The sequence below is a fragment of the Lathyrus oleraceus genome, chromosome 4 (genome assembly GCF_024323335.1).
Source record: "Lathyrus oleraceus cultivar Zhongwan6 chromosome 4, CAAS_Psat_ZW6_1.0, whole genome shotgun sequence".
Classification (NCBI taxonomy): Eukaryota; Viridiplantae; Streptophyta; class Magnoliopsida; order Fabales; family Fabaceae; genus Lathyrus; species Lathyrus oleraceus.
This window is the reverse complement of record NC_066582.1, coordinates 349,014,847-349,022,632: the sequence shown is the minus strand read 5'-3', so window position 1 is coordinate 349,022,632 and position 7,786 is coordinate 349,014,847. Positions and strand designations below refer to the sequence as shown.

General features: G+C 39.9%; 1 non-coding gene across 1 annotated transcript; it reads left to right on the top strand.

Annotated features, from left to right (window-relative positions):
* The first annotated feature begins 4,052 nt into the window (after nucleotides 1–4,052).
* LOC127077297 (small nucleolar RNA R71) lies at nucleotides 4,053–4,159 on the top strand. Its single transcript, XR_007787136.1, has one exon. It is a non-coding gene; the product is annotated as a small nucleolar RNA R71 (small nucleolar RNA).
* Nucleotides 4,160–7,786: the final 3,627 nt, after the last annotated feature.

Genomic DNA, 7,786 nt, shown 5'->3' with positions numbered 1-7,786 from the left:
CCTTGGATATAAAGTGTGATCCACCATCACTGACTACTATTCTTGGGATGCCAAATCTCGGAAATATTATATTCTTAAAGAGTCTAGTTACTACTCGGGTGTCATTTGTTGGAGAAGCTACAGCTTCGATCCACTTTGATACGTAGTCAACTGCCACGAGTATGTATTTGTTACCGAAAGAGGATGGGAAAGGTCCCCTGAAGTCTATCCCCCACACGTCAAAAATCTCTACTTCCAAAATACCTTTTTGTGGCATCTCGTCACGTCTAGATATGTTTCCCGTGCGTTGACATCTGTCACACTCCTTAATAGCCGCATGTACGTCCTTCCATATAGTTGGCCAATAAAAGCCAGCTTGTAGGATTTTAGAGCAGGTCTTGGATGTACTTGTGTGTCCACCATAAGGCGCGGAGTGACAGTGTTGGATTATATTTTCTACCTCTTCTTCGGGTATACATCGACGGAAAATACCATCGGGGCCTCTTTTGAAAAGTAAGGGATCATCCCAGTAATAGTGTTTTATGTCGTGGAAGAATCGTTTCTTCTGCTGGTAAGATAAAGTAGGTGGAACTATTCCGGCAGCTAAATAATTGACTAGATCAGCGTACCATGGTGTGACAGATATAGCTAAGGTGGTTTCTACTTGTATGTCGGAGTTGTTCTCTTCCAAAGTAGCTATAAGTTTGTCGTACGAGAAATCATCATTAATTGATGTTCTTTCCGGTTCAAGGTTCTCAAGTCTAGAGAGGTGGTCTGCTACTACGTTTTCAGTTCCTTTCTTGTCCTTGATTTCTAAGTCGAATTCTTGTAGCAACAAGATCCATCTTAGGAGTCTAGGTTTAGCATCTTTTTTTGTTAAAAGGTACCTGATAGCAGCGTGATCGGTATAAACTATTATTTTGGCTCCTACCAAGTAAGAACGAAATTTATCTAGCGCAAATACCACTGCTAGGAGTTCTTTCTCGGTTGTGGCATAATTCATTTGCGCTTCATCCAGGGTTCTGCTAGCGTAATATATAACGTGAAGCTTTTTATCCTTTCTTTGTCCTAGAACAGCACCTACAGCATAATCACTGGCATCGCACATTATTTCGAATGGTTCATTCCAGTCTGGTGTCTGCATAATGGGTGCTGAGATCAATGCTTGTTTAAGAGTTTGAAATGCTTTTAAACAGTTATCGTCGAATATGAATTCAGCATCTTTCATCAACAGTCCGGTTAAGGGTTTAGTTATCTTAGAGAAGTCTTTGATGAATCGTCGGTAAAAACCGGCGTGTCCTAAAAAGCTTCGTACTTCTCTCACGGTTCTTGGGGGTTGAAGATTTTCGATTACCTCTATTTTGGCTTTGTCTACTTCAATTCCTCTGTTCGAGATGATGTGTCCTAAAACAATTCCTTCTTGTACCATAAAGTGGCACTTTTCCCAATTAAGTACTAAGTTTACTTTTACACATCGCTCAAGAACTCTTTCCAGGTTTTCAAGGCATTCTTCGAAACTTTGTCCGTATACAGAAAAGTCATCCATAAATACTTCCATGATGTTTTCGAGGAAGTCGGCGAATATTGCCATCATGCATCTTTGAAAGGTTGCAGGGGCATTACATAGACCAAACGGCATTCGTCTATAAGCGAAGGTACCAAAAGGGCATGTGAACGTTGTCTTTTCTTGGTCATCAGGGTGAATTGGTATTTGAAAGAAGCCTGAATAACCGTCTAAATAACAGAAATGTGAATGTTTTGCTAATCGTTCTAACATTTGGTCAATGAATGGTAAAGGGAAATGATCTTTTCGGGTTGCTTTGTTTAGTTTCCTATAATCAATGCACATTCTCCATCCCGATTCGATTCGTTTAGTTATAGTTTCTCCTTTTTCATTTTCAATAACGGTTATGCCTCCTTTCTTTGGTACAACGTGTACAGGACTGACCCATTTGCTATCGGATATAGGATATATAATACCTGCTTCCAATAACTTGGTTATTTCTTTCTTTACTACCTCACTCAGGATCGGATTTAGTCTTCTCTGGTGTTCCCTAGAGGTTTTACAGTCTTCTTCTAACATGATGCGGTGCATACAAATAGAAGGGCTTATTCCTTTAAGATCGGTGATGTGGTATCCTAGTGCGGTTGGATATTTTCTTAAGATATGTAAGAGTTTTTCTGTTTCGAGTCTTCCTAGATCTGCATTAACTATCACAGGTCGTTCAAGTTCTAAGTCTAGGAATTCATATCTCAGATTTTTGGGAAGTGTTTTCAAATCAGGGGTTGGTTTGTTAAGACACTGCGTAGGGTCCGGTGTTATTGCTAAGCATTGTTTAGATTTGTCCTCTAAAAGATAGTCTGATGATTTGTCTTCTCCTAACTCTGCTTCTTTTATGCATTCATCGATGATATCCATGAAATAACATGTATCTTCTATTGCAGGTGCTTTCAAGAATTGGGAAAGAATGAATTCAATTTTCTCTTCACCTACTTCGAAGGTGAGTCGTCCTCGTTTTACGTCTATGATTGCACCGGCAGTTGCTAAGAACGGTCTTCCTAGTATAATAGGTGTAATATCATCTTCTCTAATGTCCATAATTGTAAAGTCAGTGGGAATGTAAAACTGACCTATGCGTACGGGAACGTTTTCAAGGATTCCTACAGGATATTTGATGGAACGATCTGCTAATTGCACAGACATTTTGGTCGGTCTTAATTCTCCCATTTCCAGTTTCTTACATATGGATAAAGGCATAACGCTAATTCCGGCTCCTAAATCGCATAAGGCTTTGTCGATGACAAATTTTCCTATGTGACAGGGTATAGAGAAACTACCCGGATCCTTGAGTTTAGGGGGCATGTTTTGGATTATAGCGCTACATTCGGCAGGGAGTGTAACGGTTTCGCTATCCTCAAGTTTCCTCTTATTAGAAAGAATTTCTTTTAAGAATTTAGCATATGAGGGCATCTGCGTAATAGCTTCGGTGAACGGAATTGTAACGTTTAATTGTTTAAGGAGATCAACAAATTTTCTAAATTGGCTCGCATCTTTGGTTTTAACAAGCCTTTGAGGGTAAGGTATAGGTGGTTTGTAAGGTGGTGGAGGTATATAAGGTTCCTTCTTTTCTAGGGTTTCCTTATTACTCTCTTCCTTTTCCTTAGGTTCACTTTCCTCAGTTGATTTCTTAGGGTTTTGGTTTTCTATCCTTGGATCAGACGGTCCTTCCACTTCCGTTCCACTTCTTAATATAATTGCATGAGCTTGGCTTCTTGGATTAGGTTGGGGCTGTCCAGGGAATGTACCAGTTGGGGCAGCAGTAGGTGCTTGTTGTTGAGCTACTTGAGATATTTGTGTTTTCAGCATTTTGTTATGGGTAGCCAAGGCATCTACTTTGCTTGCTAGTTGTTTAAGTTGTTCGCCAGTATGTATGTTCTGGTTTAAGAAATCTTTATTGGTTTGTTGTTGGGAAGCTATAAAGTTTTCCATCATGATTTCCAAGTTGGATTTTCTAGGGGTATTATTGTTAGGATTCGGTTTCTGATATCCCGGAGGTATAGATGGGGCTTGATTTGGAGACTGTCCAGGTGCGTATAAAGCATTATTACTCTTATATGAAAAGTTTGGATGGTTCTTCCAATTTGGGTTATAGGTATTCGAATAGGGGCTTCCTTGAGCATAGTTTACTTGCTCTGCTTGGATCCCAGTCAAGAGTTGACATTCCGCAGGAGTGTGGCCTTGGATTCCACAGACCTCGCAATTCTGAGTTATAGCAACCACGGCGGCTGGAGGTGATACGTTTAAACTTTCAATTTTCTGGACCAAAGCATCCACTTTTGCATTAACGTGATCAAGGTTACTTATCTCGTACATGCCAGTTTTCGGTTGAGGTTTTTCCACCGTTGTTCGTTCGGTTCCCCACTGATAGTGGTTTTGGGCCATGCTCTCGATAAGCTGGTAAGCATCAGCATAAGGTTTGTTCATTAGTGCACCACCTGCAGCGGCGTCTATTGTTAACCTTGTATTGTATAAGAGACCGATATAAAATGTGTGAATTACTAACCAGTCTTCCAAACCATGGTGTGGGCAAAGTCTCATCATGTCTTTGTATCTTTCCCATGCTTCGAAAAGAGACTCGTTGTCTTTCTGTTTAAATCCGTTTATCTAGGCTCTTAACATAGCTGTTTTGCTTGGCGGAAAATATCGGGCAAGAAAAACTTTCTTCAACTCGTTCCATGTGGTGACTGAGTTGGAAGGAAGTGATTGAAGCCATCTTCTAGCGCTATCTCTTAATGAGAAAGGAAAAAGACGAAGTCGAATTGCCTCTGAAGTGACACCATTAGCTTTAACAGTATCAGCGTATTGGACAAATACGGATAAATGAAGGTTTGGATCTTCGGTAAGATTTCCAGAGAATTGGTTCTGTTGCACAGCCTGCAACAGCGAAGGTTTGAGTTCGAAGTTGTTTGCTTCGATTGCGGGCGGAGCAATACTTGAATGCGGTTCATCTTGCGATGGAGCGGCGTAATCTCTAAGAGCACGAGCTGGTTCTGCCATCTCGGTTATCGAAGGAAAAATGTTTTTGAAATCAGGAAGGTCTATAGGAGGGAGATTGTTTTCAGCACGATATTCCCGAATTCGTCGTAAGACTCGGAGATATAGTTCGATATCGTTGATTCGTAAATAGAGCGGTTCGCCTTGAGAGCGAGTGCGTGGCATACAAATCAACGAAAGAAAGAATAGAAGGAAAAAGAAACCTTAGTCTCTACAGCGTAACGGAAGAGTTACGATATCGATTAAATAAAAGTCCCCGGCAACGGCGCCAAAAACTTGGTCGCTCGACTGTGTGAGTCGAGAATGGGATACAAACTGCAAGTGCACAGTTCTATCGCGTAGTTTTAAAAGATATCGATCCCACAGGGACTTATGAATCGATATACCGTTATCTAAGGTTACTACGTAAATCTAAGGTGAAAATGTTTGATTGTTTGGGGAAAAACTAAGAGCTAAACTAAGATCTAGATTAAATATTAGTAAAACGGATATCGGTATGTAGTTCGTCAAAACTAGGGAATCAAGTCTTTGTCGGTTTCTTGGTTTTAAAATGAATCAGTTCAGTTAACTTTATTGGTTAAAGGTTTTATCTCAAACTCTCGCTCTGTTGAATAAACCATGATTTTATATTAATGTAGCTGTCACTTATAATTAAGTCAAAAATCATATTTTGAAAGCAATAAAGTTGCAGAAACTCTTTTTAAGAAAACACTGACCGTTTTAAACACCCTTATCTCAAACTCTCGCTCTGTTGACTTAGGTTATATAATCAAATCCAAATGCTTAACTCTCGTCCTCACATTCAATCTTTAAAAATACTTTTTGGAAAAGGTCAGAATTTAATTAACTCTAAAACTTGCTCTCGCCCTGATCTAGAATTAATGCCTAACTTACACTGTCCAGTTAAAACCTCAAACTCTCGCTCTATTGATTTTAACTTCTTTATGTCCTTTACTTTTGTAAAAAATCTTGTTATTAAACCTGTAAGTTGAGACCGTAAAAAGATTGATTTTAATTTTAAGTTTAGATAGACCGACTCAGTCTTGATCCCTTATTCTGCTTACTTTACATACCGATACCTAGGCGAATTAGCCAGACATGCTAAATAAACAAGAATACATATCATGCATAAACAGACTCATTCCAGGCAGATAATATAGATAAATAATAAAACAAAATATTAAATAATGATTAAAGAACCTGAATGCGTAATACAATAGTCTTGAACACTCCACCACAAGCCGGTAGGATTTGTTCTTCGATTCTTCAATTAAATAATAAATTAAACCAAGGAAATAAAACTAGAATCTAACGTAAGGTTAGATCCGATAAAAAGTTGCACAATAGTTTCCGGTGTAGAAACTATTATGCGAAAAATATCTAAATGCTAAAAAGGGAAAGATAAATTGCAAGGGAAAAAGAATGCAGAACTTGCAAAAGAAATAAATAAAATAAACAATGTTAAGTTGCTGGAAAGGAAAAAATAAGCAAAAGCGTGAAAAGAAAATTTGGCAGAGCTTCGGCAATATGAGCGTGGAAAAACCCCAGACTTTTAGGTTTTTGAGATGGCTATTTATAATAGTGTTGGTAACTGCTTTCCGTTTCTCCCATTCTTCAACGTGGCTACATGCACGGCGTGGATATAGGAGACCAACTTCTCAACGTTCTTCTTCAAGTCTTTCTGAGGGCGTTACTTGCGCCAAAAAGGTAGTGGAATTGTGTGACGCTCGTCACACTATGTGTGACGTCCGTCACACTATGTGTGACGTCCGTCACAAGGCTGTTTTGGGTGACGCTCGTCACGCACCCTTTGACGTCCGTCACAGGCACAGCGTTGGTGACTTGTGCGCTTTGGGCTGGGCTTTGGCATTTGGTCCCTTTTTCTCTCCTTTTTGCACCTCCTTTTCTTCCATTTTCACTTGTTCTTCAAAATAGACTACCTGCGACAATTAGGAAGAAAATACCACGTAATATCTCATAAAATGCAGTAAACCGAAATAAATAGTCATAGAATTTAATGGAATTAAGTCCTAAAATATGATATAATTTCGTGTTATCAATACATAGCTGGGGAGGAAACTGAAACAAAAATCATCCACGAGGACATAACTCAGTGGGGAATAAAGAAGGAAAGATAGACATTTTCTGCCTATGGGGCTGACTTTACATGGAGAGATCAGACACAAACATCTGCTTGTAGAAGAGCATTTCGCCAATAGGAGGAGATAACAAGCAAAGATATATGGCAAAGAATGCATCATGAATATCTGAATGCTATGATTATGCATGTATATGCATGGTTTATGTATGATTAATGCTGACAGGCAGACATATCTAACACAAACAGGTTCGAGAGCCACAGGAGCAATCAGTTCTGGTGGGGATGATCTAATACTATGAGCCACAGACCACCGCTGGGGGTAGGCAAAGTCACAGCTTCCGACTGCCGGGGATTTTCCATCAGTTTTCGGGAACAGGTGGCTGGATATCAATAAGATCTGCCGTAGAAGAAACTCTACTAGGGAACTTATCAAGGAATGAGGTGAAACTCCGTGGGGAACACCCATCAATCAAAACATTCCCTTCTAACTGCTGGAGAGACATCTCTGCTAAGGGGAGAAAAAACCAATTTGCTCCGCTGGGGAAGGAAATAACACATCTTCCTCATCGCGATCCAATATTGGAAGAGATCTCAGACTCAGAGGGGATACCAATTGTCAAGCTCGGATCAGGCAACCCTACTAGGGATGGACTGTAAGCAACCCTACTGGGGATAAATTGCTAGTACTCCCGAAGGAATTGTTCTGGCTGAGGGAAACAGAAACGAATCCTTCGTCAACACGCTGTAGTATCGGGGATGAAAAGGGGAACAAGCCATTAATCAACTACTCTAGACAAACCTCCTGCTTGAATAGACAATTTATTTAGAAAGGCAGCTATGCAGGGAACGCATGCTTACTCCGCTGGGGACTTCTACTCATACCGGGGAAAGATAAACTTCCTCGTGAATAGATAGCATATCAGCTTTTATCAATCTATAAGGGATTTTAGGTCAGTCCATACAAGGGATGACAACCATATAATTGATAAAACACAAATGCTAGTGTCAAACTCTTTGGGAAGCTGAAGATGTCTCACTCTTTTCTGCGCTTGCTGGGGAGACAACTTAAAAGTTGATGAAGAGGATATAAGAATGCCAGAATAAATGAACAAATGTCCTACCTTTTTGGAAATCGTACTATCCTTGGGAGA